The sequence below is a fragment of the Pezoporus flaviventris genome, unplaced genomic scaffold, assembly GCF_033815535.1.
Source record: "Pezoporus flaviventris isolate CSIRO_AGI_PZ_B2104156 unplaced genomic scaffold, CSIRO_AGI_Pfla_v1 ptg000001l, whole genome shotgun sequence".
In the NCBI taxonomy this organism is placed as follows: Eukaryota; Metazoa; Chordata; class Aves; order Psittaciformes; family Psittacidae; genus Pezoporus; species Pezoporus flaviventris.
In genome coordinates this window covers 14,975,015-14,992,167 of record NW_026892549.1, presented here as the reverse complement: position 1 = coordinate 14,992,167, position 17,153 = coordinate 14,975,015, and the positions used below count along the sequence as shown (strand labels likewise).

Genomic DNA, 17,153 nt, shown 5'->3' with positions numbered 1-17,153 from the left:
CCTTGAAATATTTTGTGTAATTGACAAATAATGACAGCAGGTCTTTGCTGTTATTTTAAACCCACAGCTTTTTAAAGAAAAACAAAGATGATGTGCCTTTTACTTCACAGAGATGTCTTGATACGTGACAGGAAAACTTAAGGATAGACATTTGTAAATCTTTATAGCATCATGGACTAAAATAACAAAAAAAACCCAAACTTTCTGGAGACATCCAGGTTAGTGTGACTGTACGAAGCAAACCCTTAGGCAACTAATTCAGAAGCTATGTGCATGTATGCCTAGCTTCACTAAGAAAAATTATTTATTAAAAAAAGAGGAATTTTAACAGTTTTGCTATGATGTTATTAATTTTAAAGAGAAATGCACTGCAGTATCAGGAATTCTTGCATTACTTCAACATTTAACTTTGAAATTACAATTAAACCACTGTGCTTATTAATTAGATATCACTAAGAAAAGTGTTGGGAATATTTACTTCTGTTCAGGGTGCCTGTTGTTCCAATTTTTCAAAACAGAAAGGCCCTTGTAGTTTACAATGTTTATTTACAGGATATGCTTCCAGAAAAATTCAAAACGTCAGCCCATATTTTATTTAAAAATTGTTTCAGAAGGACCAGCTGGAAAAGAAATGGGGACCATTGGAAAAAACCTTCTTGCTCTGGTGAAGTAAGAAAAACTTGGCAGATGAGATACAAAGTTTTCTGCTAAGGCAGAGAACTACCTATTAAATCTATCATATTTAAAATGTACTCTCAAATTTAACTTTGAAATGTACCTAAACTTAGTGATATTGTAGAACAGCATTTAGAGGAGTATCTCCCCCCCCCCCCCGATACTTTCAATAATTTTTGTAGAAGTAATTTTAAATTAAGCTTCCCTTTATTAATTTTAAGAAGTTAGAATTAGTTTATGTTTTGCATTACAGAGAGTAACTTTGGATTTCAGAAAAAAAAGCCCCAACCCTTTCATATGAAAAGATGAAACAGAGAAGGAAAACTGACTGTTCTCAGAAAAACATTAAGGCTTCAGAAAAGACAATTGGGCTCCTTGGTTTTAATGACAATTGAGTAAAAATTCTTTGTCAATCCGGACTGCAGATGGCTTTAGGGAGAAAAATGATGCGATGTTGACACTGCTCCTTCTCTGTCTTAGAATAACTACAATCAAAACATTAGTAATGACACAGTTCTAAGACAAACTATTTAGAGAAGTACCGTGTATGCACCGCCAAGTCATATTTTTCATACTTTAGCATAATTAAACAGCCTTACAAATTCTGAAGTTTGGATACTGGAAGGCCTGATTTTGTGCAGCGATACATCATGAGTCCCAGAATTACGCAGTACAGAAACTTCACAGAGACTATACGGCTTGCAGCTGGAGATGTCACACGGGACTAAACATGTCTATCATCTTATTGTACAGAATAAATCTAGCTAGCTACTAGATTTTTCCATGTACTGTTTTAAAAGATAAAAGACAAGAAACAGATGTAAACATCACTTATACTTCTTAAGTCTGCATAACCAGTTTTCTATTTTATCAATGCTGATAGATTTTGCACCCTTGCAGGTGATTAACAAGAAAAAAATATTATGAGAAGTTATAATGTATCATTCTGGTTCCTTTCACATGTTGAAATAAATATCATAAACCTGTAAGTGACATTTCAGTTTACAAATAAGGAAAATCCACAGTGTTCACACTCAAGCTCCTAAATGCATAATTAAAAATACCCATAAATTCAAAACTCCTTTCTAATACACAATTTAAAGCTTTTTGAAATTTACAGTTTTGGAAATGCGAGACAGCAATGCACATCCACACCATAGCAAGGACACCATTTGGCAGATGGCTGATCCTGGCACTATGGCTGTGTGCCACCTTACTAGCACACTACAGAGGCAGACTGCTCCTCCATAGCACTTCAGTCATGCCCAAGCAGCTACAAGACTGTTGTACTGAAGTTGACTTGCATCAGCTAACTCAAAAGTATGGGTAGAAAGATGTGCAACCTTCAACACCAATCTGTGCAGACCCACCCTGAGAAAAAGGGGTGCAAATCTGGGGCCAGAATAGAACTGCAATTCTAGAGCATAAGTGAAATGAAGGAAGATAAGTATTGTGTGAGAATGGGTAATGAACTTGAAATAGAAACTGTGTGACATTAGAAATTACGTGGATGAGGGAGAATAGAAACAAAGATGCAGGACATCAGACATAAAAGGAACAGGTTGGGAAGAGAAGAGATTCAGAGCAGCCCTGCAGAGAAGGACTTGGGGGTGTTGGTTGATGAGAAAATGAACGTCAGCTGGCTTCAGTGTGCGCCTGCAGCCCAGAAAGCCAACCGTATCCTGGGCTGCATCAAAAGGAGTGTGACCAGCAAGTCGAAGGAGGTGATTCTGCCCCTCTCCTCGGCTCTTGTGAGACCTCACTTGGAGCATTGTGTGCAGTTCTGGGGTCTTCAACATAAAAAGAACATGGAACTGTTGGAACAAGTCCAGAAGAGGGCCATGAGGATGATCAGGGGACTGGAGCACCTCCCATATGAAGATAGGCTGAGAAAGTTGGGGCTGTTCAGCCTGGAGAAGAGAAGGCTGCGTGGAGACCTCATAGCAGCCTTCCAGTATCTGAAGGGGGCCTGTAAGGATGCTGGGGAGGGACTGTCCATTAGGAACTGTAGTGATAGGGGGTAATGGGTTAAAACTCAAACAGGGGGAGTTTAGGTTGGATATAAGGAAGAAGTTCTTTACTGTGAGGGTGGTAAGGCACTGGAATGGGTTGCCCAAGTAAGCTGTGAGTGCTCCATCCCTGGCGGTGTTCAAGGCCAGGCTGGATGGAGTCCCGGGTGACATGGTTTAGGGTGAGGTGTCCCTGCCCATGGCAGGGGTGTTGGAACTAGATGATCTTAAGGTCCTTTCCAACCCTAACTATTCTATGATCCTATGAACTAGGACACAATTAAGACTGGCTGAATGTGAAACAGAACCAAAGAAGAATGAAATCGTGACTTTAAAAAAAGATGCCTAGACCAACAATACTTTCAATTCCTACTGTCTTCATGGAGGATCACTGATCCCACTTTTCTGACTTCAAAGAATCTTTATGGAGTGAGTACTCCAGTTCTGCAACTAATGTAAAAAGTATACAAATCTCAGCAGCCCTTCAAAAGAGCGCAAGGAAAGCTCCTACAACGGAAAATGTTTCTGCAAAATAACCTTGACTTCAGAGATTGGGTTTGCCAGATATTCTTCAGTGAAAACCTGTTGCTAAAGGTACAGTTAAACATGAAGGCCAAGCCCTAATTCGATCTGCAGAGCAAGGTCTCAAAACTATATAGAGTGTGGAATATCTTGAACGACACACTGAACAATTAAAAATAGTGGATAGCTGCACACTGATTAAATGCCATCTATTTAAGGATTTCCTTCTACTGAGAAAAATGGCATGTCATCACATAATTAAAGACTGCATGATAATGGACAAGGTGCAAGTGGGTGAAGCAAGGTCACTAAGGTTTTGAAGTATTAAGACTGCAAGCACAATAATACATATTAAATACAAAAAGTTCCTGCATTTAAAAATAGATCAAATGGAATAGAAACAATGTCTGCACATACCTATACAGCTGTGATATTTTCGCACTGGTAGACAGAGTAAAAATTAAAAGCTAAGATGCTGAGAGTGAGAACTAAATGTTTTGTTTTGCTTTCGCAGAACATCCTGAGGTTTATCCACATATATATATTAAAACATTAAGGAAATAACCAGTCAAACGTTAACTTTACAGGAAGAAATACTTCCCCTGTTCTAGTTTTTCACATACAAAAAATGTTTCTTCTTAACTCAAATGCAAGCTTTGATAATTATTCCCTCCAAACATTTGGCTTTCCTTTACCAAATGTCTCAGGCCCCCATTTTAGAACAAATAAAAATATATGCAAAGGTCTGTCCTTGAAGGAAACAGGAACACCAAAACAAACTCAAAAAAATTAACTTCAAGATGGCAGAGGTATAAATAACCTCTCTCAGCTCAGTAGTGTTCATCTTTTAAATGAAAAAGGTTTTCCCTTCTGGGGGGGGGGGGGTCAAAAAAAAAACAGGGGGGGGGGGCAAGGGGGAAGAGAAATGCCTTAATTTCTTTCTTAATTTGAGCTTTTCTCTAACAAACAGCTACTGTTTCCTTATTTTAGATCACACAGGTCAGTTACACATGCCCCACTTTTTAACTCTTTCCCATCTGCTGTTCTGTTACAGCATCATCTGGGAGCTGAGCAAACTTAGAATGACGCAAACCCAATGGCACCAGGGCTGCATTAGCATCGATGCATCTGCCAGCATCCACCACCTTTGGTGATATACCCAAGTAGAGGCTTAGTGCCCTTGCAGGTAAACTTGGGCTGAAAAAAAACTAAAAAGGAAAAAAGGGGTTTCATACAAAAGCTCTGACTTCCGTAAATAGATACTTGAAGGGGGAATAAAACAAAATGCATTGCAAACACTGCATAAATGAAATACTTAATTTTTCAACACAGATGTGAGACAGAAATCTGACCCTGTGTGCCCCAGCCCTGATGTTCTATGCATGGTAGTGCATCCATGCACTAACTATGCAATTCCAGTGATTTTCTGTTGATATTGCTTGAAAAGAAACAGTTATAAAGATATCCAAATAAGCCATTTCCCGGCAGATCGAGGCTGCCCGGACATGCATAAAGACTGAAAATGAGTTACGAATGCTGAACAAACTTTGTACTAAGTAAATGGGTTTTCACTGTGTTGCACCACACTGTCTTGCAGTGTAGGTGAAAAGAACATCAACAGGGTCACAGCGTCCTAACAACAAAGTAAGTTTTATTCTTCAAATAAGCAGCTAATAAGAGCAATTCAAAGATCAGATCTGGAAACTAAATTGCTTATTCATTAAATTATTTATCCATTCAACTTCATTTTACACGCTTCACTTTGCAAAGTCTCAGGTGAAGTTGCTGTATTCAGAAGAGTGAAGTAGTACCTCATTTTGGACCTGTCTACTAAAACAAAGAAAAGCAAGTATGTAAATTTCTAGTGAATTCCAGTGTCCCACTAGGAGTTCAATTATATTCTGAAATTATGTCTTAATTGGTTTGCTCATAGATGAGCTGTACAGCTAACCAAAAATCTACTACCATATAATCATCACTAAATTCCAGCTATTACCACACATTAAATTAACAACTGATAATGAGTGGGAATATTAGCTCTATTTCCATAACAGAAAAAATCCTTCTCACATTATCTAGAGTGTTTTTTATAATTAGTTTCAAAATAGAAAAAATAAAACAAAACCATAACTCTCCTGAATACCTAACATGCATTTTGCTCAAAACTTCACACATTCAAAATAAACAGCACAAGTACAGAGCACATTGGATTCGTGTCTCTAAAATTTAACTAAAAAGAAGCCACATTTCTAAACTTCTTACAGAAATTGCCAAAAGATTGACGCTTTTTTCCTCTGTGGAAAACAAACTAAGGACTCACACTCTTGTAACTAACAAGGAAGAAAAGAAATGCAGCTCTTTTAATTTAGCTGATTTTTCACATCAGTAGAATAAATAAACTTCCTAAAAAAAGCTGAAACTTGAACTGTAGTCAAACTCCTAAACTTCAGCTGCTATTCAATTTTGCTTATTTTGGAGGTAAAAACCTAATTTATTACTTACATAAAAACGCATAATATAGATTATTTTATGTACCTTTGCTGGTGGAAGGGAACAGATTTCAAAGATCTTGTCTGTAAGTGATATATTCTTCAATATTTATGCCTCCAATGACTACCATCGTCAACAAGGATCTGAAGAAAAACACAAAGCATACATACGCCAGGTTAGTTCCAACTAGATTAAGGATTTTTTTTTTTTTAAATCTATATTTAATTAAGAAGGCACAAAGTAAAACTGTGCATTAATTACACTAATTTATTAGCTGCTGTTAAAAACAGACAAGCAATAGAGCCATTACATGGGAAGGCATTTATCCAGTTGAGGCATATAAAAATTACTTAGCATTAGTATATTTATGACTAAGCATACCAAACTTGGGAAATTCACTGTTATCATACCAAAATAACAACAGCATTAATCATTCCCCGACTTAAAGATGAGAAAAGACAAAATTACAAATAAGTATTAAAATGTGTTATATTATGAACACTAATAGATTACAAAAAGTTAACCCCCCTTAAACTTTGAAAAGACAACTGAGAATCATACAATAGTTAGGGTTGGAAAGGACCTTAAGATCATCCAGTTCCAACCCCCCTGCCATAGGCAGGGACACCTCACACTAAACCATGTCACCCAAGGCTCTGTCCAACCTGGCCTTGAACGCTGCCAGGGATGGAGCATTCACAACCTCCCTGGGCAACCCATTCCAGTGCCTCACCACCTGAACAGTAAAAAACTTCTTCCTTATATCCAATCTAAACTTCCCCTGTTTAAGTTTTAACCCATTACACTCCTTGTCCTGTCACTACAGTCCCTAATGAAAAGTCTCTCCCCAGCACCCTTATAGGCCCCCTTCAGATACTGGAAGGCTGCTATGAGGTGTCCATTCAGCCTTCTCTTCTCCAGGCTGAACAGCCCCAACTTTCTCAGCCTATCTTCATATGGGAGGTGCTCCAGTCCCCTGATCGTCCTCGTGGCCCTCCTCTGGACTTGTTCCAACAGTTCCATGTCCTTTTTATGTTGAGGACACCAGAACTGCTCACAATACTCCAAGTGAGGTCTCACAAGAGCAGAGTAGAGGGGCAGGATCACCTCCTTTGACCTGCTGGTCACGCTCCTTTTGATGCAGCCCAGGATACGGCTGGCTTTCTGGGCTGCGAGCGCACACTGAAGCCGGCTCATGTTCATTTTCTCATCGACCAACACCCCCAAGTCCATCTCCACAGGGCTGCTCTGAATCTCTTCTCTGCCCAACCTGTAGCTGCGCCTGGGATTGCTCTGACCCAGGTGTACGATCTTGCACTTGGCATGGTTAAACTTCATGAGGTTGGCATCAGCCCAGGTCACAAGCATATCAAGGTCCCTCTGGATGGCATCCCTTCCCTCCAGCGTATCAACCAGTCCTGGGTTCAGCAGTAGCAGTAATTTTTCTCCTTCTTAGTAGCTGGTGCAGCGCTGTGTTTTTGACTTTCAGCCTGGGAACAGCGCTGTTAACACCGATGTTTTTAGCTGCTGCTCAGTAATGTTTACTCTGATCAATGACTTTCTGAGTCTCATTCTCTGCCAGGGAGGAAGGGAAGCTGGGAGGAAGCAGAGACGGGACACCTGACCAAAACTAGTCAAAGAGGTATTCCATGCCATAGAACTTCATGGCCAGTGTATTAACTGGGGGCAGTTACCCAGAAGGGCTAGATCACTGCTCAGGTCGGGCTGGGTATCGGTCGGCAGGTGGTGAGCGGTTGTATTCTCTCCCTTCGTTATTTCCCTTCTCATTATTATTATTGGTGGTAGCAGCAGTGGTTTGTGTTATACCTTAGTTACTGGACTGTTCTTATCTCAACCCATGGGAGTTACACGCTTTTGATTCTCCTCCCCATCCCTCTGGGAGCCGGGTGGAGGAAGGGGGAGGTATGAGAGAGCGGCTGCATGGTTTTGTGTTACTGGCTGGGCTTAAACCACAACGCAACCAAACCACACAGCTTGGTGTCGTCAGCAAACTTACTGAGGGCGCACTCAATCCCAATGTCCATGTCAGCGACAAAGATGTCGATCAAGACCGGTCCCAACCAATCCCTCAGGGACACCACTCGTTACTGGTCTCCAGCTGGACGTTGAGCCATTGACCACAACTCTTTGTGTGCAGCCATCCAGCCAGTTCTTTATCCACCGAGTGGTCCACCTGTCAAATTGATGTCTCTCCAATTTAGAGACAAGGATGTCACGTGGGACAGTGTCGAACATTTTGCACAAGTCCAGGTAGCTTTAAGACAACACCCCTAAAAATGCCAGTCATGTTTTAAAAAAACCTTACAGTGTTCAAAGGATAATGGTACAATATCATTTATTAGTGCTGTTTTCATATTTCAGTACTGTAACTATGAAAAGATGAAGTTAAAAAAGAAAATTACTATGCTTATGGTAAGGTCAGCATTGATGTACTGGTCTACGTATGTGCTTCCCTGGGAATCAGCTCATGCCAAGGTGGCCAACAACTTCTGGGTTTCTTGGTTGTGGATTTTTTTTGTTGGGTTTTTTTTTTTTTTTAGTTTTCAACTTCTTTCATTGAAAGAGAAACTACTTGTCTACTATAACCACAATAAAATTTCCATGGAGTAGTTGAAATTGCCAGGGACTTTTTTAGAACATCTGGTCTACCCTGCTTCCTCAAGCAGTGCAACCTAGAACTGGTGGCCCAGGCCTGTATCCAGTTGGACTCTGGACATCTCCACAGCCTCTCTGTCAGCCTGGTCCAGTGATCAACAACTGCCTCAGTGAAAAGGTGTTTCCTGATGTTCCGAATGTCCTGACATTCTCTGCTCTGGATAATGGTTTCTTAATGAAGGGACTTCAACCATAGCTGTGCGACATGAGACAGAAAGTTTGCTAAGGGGCTTAAGTCAGTATAATGAACTCCTCTGTACATGCTCAATGGTCCTAGTGGTACCTACACAACCTAACACATGCTGCAATGCTTTTGAAACCTTTCATTGAGCAACAGATGCAATTAACTAGAGAACTAATCAAGTCAAAAAGATTTCACCTTGTAAATGATTTTCTCCTCAGTTGATTCCACTTGGTTTAGTCTTTAGCAGATTATGGAGGAATCCAACTCTGAGCAAAGGAAAACCTTTTGCTGAGTCCTGATAGTTGAAACCACAGCAGCAATCCAACTGAGGTTAACACAAGCAACTAATTCATCTTGAATATACATTTAGAAAAAAAATAAATCTGTGATTTCTCTCTTTACTCATTTATTTATTCTCAGGCCTGGGTCATCTGATTGCCAGGAGCCAGGGCACACTTGGAAAGGTGATCACAGCAGCAGATAACTTATCAGGCTCTGTGGACAATTTATTGCTGTTTAAAGCCATGATAGTTAAACACCTTTAACAACAAAACAACCAAGTTCTTTGCAGGCTGCCTCTAACACAAAAAGTTATTTCACCTCAGCTTTATTATAATGCTGTATCTGAATTATCTGTATTTGCTTCTTAAGTCAAATTAAACGCCCCAACATCCTCCAAATAAACATCCTTCAAATCAACTTCTTCCACAAAAAGAGCAACTTAATGAATACTTGAATGGATACCCTCCACTTTTTCTAGTGCTTCCAAAAATTAAAAATCTTTGTAAAAACAGTAACTGCCAGATCAGCCTCTGAAATAAAACTGCATAGGCTATACCATGATTATGCTTTTTCTAATGAAAAATCTGAAAAAGAAATTGGATGTACACTGTGCCTTGATGCTTGCCAGACTGCAAGCTGGTGGATTGATATGGCTAAAAATTTCCCAATACAAAATGAAGCTATTAACATATCAAAGTCTTGCTCTGCAGGGACTGAAAGCGACGCTGTCCCAGCAGACTGCCACTACATTTTCAGATAAGGGTCAAGACAGCGTTGAGGGTCAGGAAAGATATGTTTCAGATAATCTAAGACTGATGTAATACCTTGAAGTGCAGAGAAGTAGTCTGTGAAACAAACAGGTGAAAAAGTTCTGCTGATAAGCTGTTCAAAGTCACTAACCAGCCCAATCTAAGATACGAAGTGTTACTGCAGTAAGGCATGCCAATATCAACATTCAACCCAAAACTACCTTTAATTCAACAGGTCTCCATCTTGTGCTGTCACACCATACGGCTCTTTCATTACCTATACCTGGCCTTGGCTGTACTTGTTTTATATGCCAAACCAACAAAGTCAGAGGAATAAACTGGTACAGAAAGCAAAACAGAATCCATCAACACATCTGTTTAATAAGTTCAGTGTGGAAGATGCTTATCAATGATTACAAACCAGAAAGCACACCTGCTGACAGGGAGATCTTCAAATTGAAGACGATCTGAGAACTGGAGCCCAAAGAAGGGCAAACACATAATAAGGATCAACTACAGGGAAAGAAATGCAACATTTCATCATGCCATTTTAAACAACTACTCCTCAAAATGGTTTAGAATCTGTGACTTGTTTTCCCTAAAAACTTTGCACATGGAGTACAGTCTTGAGGCTATCATCTGCCTTTCAAACTTAGCATTCGATTTTGTTAAGAAGTCGATTCATACCCAAATCTCTCTGTATTTTTTAAGCGCCACTGAAATTCTTCTATTTTGCCTGACAAGTCAATCCTTCTCACTTTTCCTTTTGTGTCAATAGATGTTATTTTCTTTTTTTGTTGGTACTGAACCACACAACCAAAATCCAGATATCTAAATTCTGCTCTGAATTCTATTCTCAGAAGAATATTACTTCTGATCAAATGTCATCATGTTCCTTTCATACATAACAACTGCAATAATTATAAGGGTATCATTAATATTGTTGTCAAAACCTTTAAGCCTTCTCTGAGGAGCCTAAGCCTTGCATCATAGGGGAAAAGCTTCTTCTGTGTTTCAGGGGAACCTCCTAAATCTTTGGTGCCTGTTCAATTTTGCTGAATGACACCCAAGTGTTTCGTTATTTTTTTCTTCATATGATTTTATGATGATCATTCCAACAGCCAGAAGGAGTCACTATGATCTCATCTTCAATTAATGTGAATTTACCAATGAAATTATAACATTTTTAATACCACATTATCTTATTTACAGTACCTTCCTGTATTTCATTTGAGACTGCCACCAGAAAAAAAGGAGACAGTTACACAGTACTAGAAATAAAGGGACAGTAAACCCCGGACATTTTCTGTGTCTAAGATAGCCTATATTTGTAAGAATCACAAAACTGTTTGGGTTGGAAGGGACTGTTAAAGATCATTTAGTTCCAACCCTCCTGCCATGTGCAGGGACACCTTTCACTAGACCAGGTTGCTCAAAGCCCTGTCCAACCTGGCCTTGAGCACTGCCAGGGATGGGGTATCCACAGCTTCTCTGGGCAACCTGTGCCAGGGCCTCAGCACCCTTGTAGGGAAGAACTTTTTCCTCATATCTAATCTAAATTTCCCCTCTGCCAGTTTAAACCCATTCTCCTTTGTCCTGTCCCTACCTGCATTTGTAAAAAGCCCCTCTCATTGTTTCTTTTTGGCCCCTTTAGGTACTGGAAGCTGCTCTAAGGTTTCCCCAGAGTATTTTCTTCTCTGGACTGAAAAAACCCAGCTCTCTCAGCCTGTCTCCATAGAAGAGATGGTACAGCCCTTGGGGCACCTTTGTGGCATCCCCTGGGCTTGCCCCAGCAGGTCCATGTCCTTCATATGTTGGGGACCCCAGAGCTGCATGCAGTACTGTGAGGGGGGAGCCTCATGAGAGCAGAGTTGAGGGGAAGAATCCTGTCCCTTGAACTGCTGGTCATTCTGCTGGTGATGCAGCCCAGGGCATGGCTGGTTTTCTGGGCTGCAAGTGCACACTGCTGGGTCATGCCGAGTTTCCTGACAACCAACATTCCCAAGTACTTCTCTTCAGCTCTGCTCTCGGTCCATTCTGCGCCCAGCCTGTATCTGCGGTTGGGAATGCCCCAGTGCATGTGCAGGCCCAGCTCTCAAGCCTATCACTGAACTAGAATGACAGTAGGATTTAGCAATAAAGAGGAAAAAAATATTATGCTTTAAGATTATTTTAGCAAAAGCATTAATCCCTTAAGCTCTCGGTCAGCTCCTCATCCATCCGCAGGCACAGCTCCATGCACTCCGGCTCATCACTGACAGAGGGTAACACCCCCTCTTCGTCTTCCCTGCCTGTCCTTCCTGAAGAGCCTGTATCCTTCCATTCCAACACTCCAAACATAGGAGCTATCCCACCACTTTTTTGTAATGCCAGTAAGATCATAGCCCTGCAGGTTGTGTGCAGATCGCTAACTCCTCTTATTCATTCCTCATGCTATGAATAATTCATGGAGGCATTTTAGTTGGGCCCCAATGAAGCCAACTTACTGGCTGGGGCTGGAATTCCTTTGTACAGCACATCAGATGCTCTGTTTTATTTTTTTTTTAATTATTATGTCTTTTAAAAAAATAATTTTCTAGCACCTTGGTTTGAATGTTTTTCCTCTAAATATCCTGGAGTATGAAGAGTTGGTTCTACAAGATTCTGCATCTTAGTCTGGTGCCAACCCACAAAACATATGTCTCTGCTCAAATGGAAGATTCTGTTTTGATTTTTTTTTGTATTTTCTTCCTGGACTGGGGACAAAACATTTATTTAGATACAACTCAACATTTAGTATATTCTAACATATGAAACTTTCTAAATCCCAGATACCTTCTCATTAGTTTACTCCTGAATGGCGATTTTGAAGAAACTAAGCTGTATGAACACATGACAATAATTAACATAAATGCTCAAAAATCACTTGGGAAAAATTAATTAATTGGTTTTAGACAATATTTTTTTTTTTTTACTCATGGTTGCTACTAAGTATTAAAAACAGTAAGTTTAGGTTAACCTAAATATTATATTGCATAGCTATGTAAAAACATCAATGCATTTTTCTAATGTCGTTAACTTTCCATTTGTTCACACTGTAAATAGCTCTTTTGCTCTATTTCTGCATTATCTGGGATAAGGCAGATTTTTCACTATTACTGACACAATGGCACAAAGTATTGTTCAAACATTTTACAAAAATAATTCAAATGCAGAAAATGATACTGCTCACACCACCCTGACCCCATGGCTGCACTTCTTTACATGAATCTCTGGGCTGATCCAGAGCTCTGACGGTGAAACCTGGCTGCTCCATCAGTTGTGCTGTCCACATCCACACCACACTGGGGGTTTGCTGTTAATTAGAATTTCACAAATGCAAACAGGACACTCTAACCTCAGGAATTAAATATTTGTATTAGTTTCAGCAAATCAGCTTCCTGAAAGAGCCAACTTCTACACAAGCATAAATTAAAAGTAACGTGGATGAAGTTACATGTGCTACTTTAAATCACATGGGTGAAAAAAAACATGCCTGAGCTTCATAAAGATGTTGAGGCATTAAAAGAAACCCATTAGCTTGGACAGGTGCAGAATATCAAACCATTTTCTTTTAGATAAGGGAATATATAAGGGGCACTGCCACAGAAATACTACAAAGCCTTTGCAGTCTCCATCAGTCTTTTGCTTTTGGGAGGTATGTTTCTTAGTTGTGAGAGAAAAACCCAAACAAACAAACTTAGAGTCCTATGATCATTATTTCACACTGAAATAAATGTAACAGAAAACTTTGTGCACAGAAATATCTGCACAGAGCTACAGAAGGGTAACAAAGTCTTTTCTAGACTCATTTTTTAGTAGCAAATGTAAAGAGCAAGATTTGAAAAACACTGAAGAGCTTAGTTTCCTAGCTTTTTATTTTTTACACCTGATGTGCGTGGTAGAAGAGAAAGAAAGCAACAGGAATAAGCACTGCACAAAACACGTTGCTATCTTTAACAAGGTTACATTCTCCTCTGATTTTAGAATCCAACAGATGATTCAAAACAGTTGCAAAGGCTACTACAGAAGAAGAACTAGAAGGAAAACATGTACTTTCTTGTTCCCCAATAATGCAGAAAAGGCAACCACAGTATTTTTTTAATTAATAGTTTTAAGCAAGAAATAAATAAACCAGGTCTGTCTTGTTTTTGTCAGAGACAAGCAATCAAGAACTCATGAGACTGCATGACACCTGACTCTGCTCCAGCATTGTTCTAAGAAAGAATTTTATCCTGCTTTTAACTCTTACCGTTTTATTGACACCAATGTAACTGAACTTTCTAAATAGGGGGGGAAAAAAAGAGACTTTAGCTAAATGTACAAAAGCCTCACTAATTTTATCACCAGTGTGCTGGTGAAGGCAAGTCTTTGCAGACTTGCCTCAGGTTGTGTCCAGCAGCACTTGGGCCCTAATCACTAACAAAGCATCCCTTACTTTATTTTTTAATACAGACAAAATCCCAGTACTATTACAAGTTCTGAGTAACAAAACAGTATTTCTGGAAGAAAGAAAACAACAACAACCCCAACACCAGCCCTCAATGAGATAAAAAGTACATTTTAAAGAAATCCCATTTCTCTTCCAAACATGAATATCTACATTTCCTTCCTTTCTAGGTTACGTCTAAACACTTTTTTTTAGCAGCTAATCTGTCTTTAAAGCTGAACAGCGTAACTTCTACAACTAGCTAAAGCAAAATTCTCCATGGAGATTGTGTAATGTGCAACCATCTGGAAGTGTTCAAGGCCAGGTTGGACGGGGCTTTGAGCAACCTGGTCTAGTGGAAGGTGTTCCTGCCTGTGGCAGGGGGTCTGAAATTAAATGGTCTTTAAGGTCCCCTCCAACCCAAACCTTTCTATGATACTATCTCTGGGATCATCATAGGACTTCAAGCTGTACATCCCAGCTAACTAAAGCTGTACTTCAACTATACATTATGTAAGGGGTGGAACAAGCAAAAAGAACCACTCCTCCAGACCCCTTGTCAACCCAACCACTGAGGCAGTAGAGCTTTCCTCACCTCAGTCCCTGCCGTGCATTCTGCTACATCATTCACAAACATGAACATCGCATCTGGACTTTTTCTTTCCTAGTCTCACTTATTCAATACTACCTTAACAGCAGAGCTTGCTCTTTAAGCTAGAGCATTTTACATGAGTAGGGAAATTATGACTCATTCAACTGAGCATGCAGAAGCTTTTGCATCAATTTGTTTCACATCTCATTTGGTCTTTGAGTCAGGCTGCCCAACCAGTATCGACACCATCCCTAGCCAGAGGACAATGTAGAACGTAGGGTTTGAACTCTTAGTTTTTCAGAGAGGAACAACAAACCAGGAAACTCTGAGACCTTCTGTGGGAAGAGGAGGAAGATTGCAAGCACACCAAAGCTTAGAGACTGGGAACCAGGAGTTACTATGGACACGAATGGGAAAAGCCTTGCCTTGCTATGAGCAGCCCCCAAAAATTTAAGATGACGGGAAGAATCCTTCATTCATGTAAGTTAAACAGGGGAAATGTGGGGAAATATAAGCTCCATGCTGACCTAAGACAATTATTATCCGCAGCAAACTAGGGCTTACTAAATACATACTTCCTTTGTAGTTAAGCAACTACTGTCAAAGTAATGAGATTTACTCACATTTCACCCAACTACTCTTTTGAATTCTGACTAATTAAAATAGCTACTAAATGACCAGCCACATAAAGGTCTCCTTTTAAAGATGACACATCATCAGATTTGAACAATCTCGAAAAGAAAAAAAAAAAAAAGACGGTTTTGACCTTTTAAGATTTCCATACACAAAACAATTTGTGTCTGTACTGTCATTCATCCAAACATCTTACATAGCTAAAAATATACTCTCAGATGTAATTCATTTCCCAACATGACAGAGCTCTTACTTCACTAAGAGAAAACTGTGGCACAGTGATTTTTAGTGACCTCCCCAAGCCCTTGGTATGTTGGTAACACAGCTGGGAACAAAATACAAAATTTTTGTCAACTGTAATCTTGTGGCTACAACACTGCAAAGATACCTGAAATTCTTTTGAAAATGTGAAGATTTGTAAATAAGGAAAAATAAATGAAAGGATTAGAAATACTACCTATTGTACTGAAGAACGAAAACGGAAAAACGTTTAAGTATCTATGTCCAAGTGTTCTATACCACAATGTTCTTCCTCTGCTGTTTAGACTGCACCAAAAGTATGCACCTCCAATTTGTAGCAGTTGCTATCACCCTAACAGCATTCTGTAGCTCCACAGCAGTCTATGTCTGTAACAAAATTGTAGAGAACTGATGTCCTAGTAAATACAGAACTAAAGACTGAAAGAGCTGCATTACAGGACTGTAGATACAAAGCTTTAATTTCTGAATGACTGTTTTCTATCAGTACTAGTGTTTAAAACCTGCAAAGATGCTATAAGTTAGACTAAAATTCTATTTTTGGTTGATTTTGAGAAAAACTGTGTACTGACATTTACTGTTATAAAATAGTGCTCTTGTGCTTTCAAACACTGAATACCAGAAATCATGATACTATATCAAAACTGAAATGAGGACACTAAACAGCAGATAAAACACTGACATCTCTTCAGAGACTTTTTTTTTTCTTTTTTAAAAATGAAAAAAAAACAAAAAACAGCAGTGCCAAGCCTCAATTGTTTGAAGAAATGTTCTTCTTCTCCAAAATTAAATTAGAACCATTTAGGGGCACCAAATGCTGTAAATTTAAGAACGTATGAATTTGTGAGGATTACGCAGCAACAGAAAAAAAAATGCATCTCTTCAGATATGTCCCTTGTTTTATTCTCTGTCTTCTTTAAAGAACAGAAAAGGCAATCAAATGCAACAGAAAAACTATATTAATTGGCAGATCTTGTGACAGTTTCCATTCAACAGTATTCTTCCATTCATTTAGTTGAAGCATAACTATTCAGCACAAACCACATAGTTTTATAGTGCATTTCAAATACCAGTAGGCACAAGAAAACTAGTACCAGAAGAAGGAGACAGGGACATCACTAGAGACCCCATTATCAGCTCTGCAGAGCCAGACTTTGATAGTAGGTACTGGCTGGTGTCTGATAGCACCAGCTATACGTGGCATTCCATAAAGCAATAGTCCTTCTCTGCTTCTGGCCAGACTCTCACAAAAGTTCAATATCCTGCTGTGCCAGATGACTTTCCCACCTGACAGAAGAAAACCCACCCCAAAATCCAAACACTAGCAGAACCCCAGAAACATGACAGGAGGAAGCATTTGGAGGCAAAAGCTGCTGGACCAGAGCACGGATGTCTGCATGTGTCCTGAGCTCCTAACATGTGGCAGGGGATTTTTAACAAGGCCGTGGTGCTAAAGCCTCAAAAACCATTTTAGTTAGAAGGCTTAAAAATGAAAACTCCCATGGAACCGCTGGATTTCCAAGCGTAATAGATGCATTCATAGCAGTATGAAAGGGTAAGCTGGTCTGCCTGGTTATGGGTACCACCATGGTTGGGGGCTTCCTCTGTCCATGCTCTCCTGGTCATTATAATTTAT

General features: G+C 39.6%; 1 protein-coding gene across 16 annotated transcripts in view; it reads right to left on the bottom strand.

Moving 5' to 3' along the window:
* The window catches only part of MBD5 (methyl-CpG binding domain protein 5), a 154,187-nt gene that overhangs the window by 91,458 nt on the left and 45,576 nt on the right, over window positions 1-17,153 (bottom strand). For 14 of the 16 annotated variants that reach the window (XM_061445281.1, XM_061445297.1, XM_061445294.1 and 11 more), the window contains one exon: window positions 5,742-5,839. The exons of 1 other annotated variant lie outside the window; for it this stretch is intronic. The gene's annotated coding sequence lies outside the window, so the exon portion shown is untranslated. Of the gene's footprint in view, window positions 1-5,741; window positions 5,840-10,020; window positions 10,146-17,153 lie in introns of those variants that run through there. One more of the 16 variants, XM_061445306.1, reaches the window with a different exon arrangement.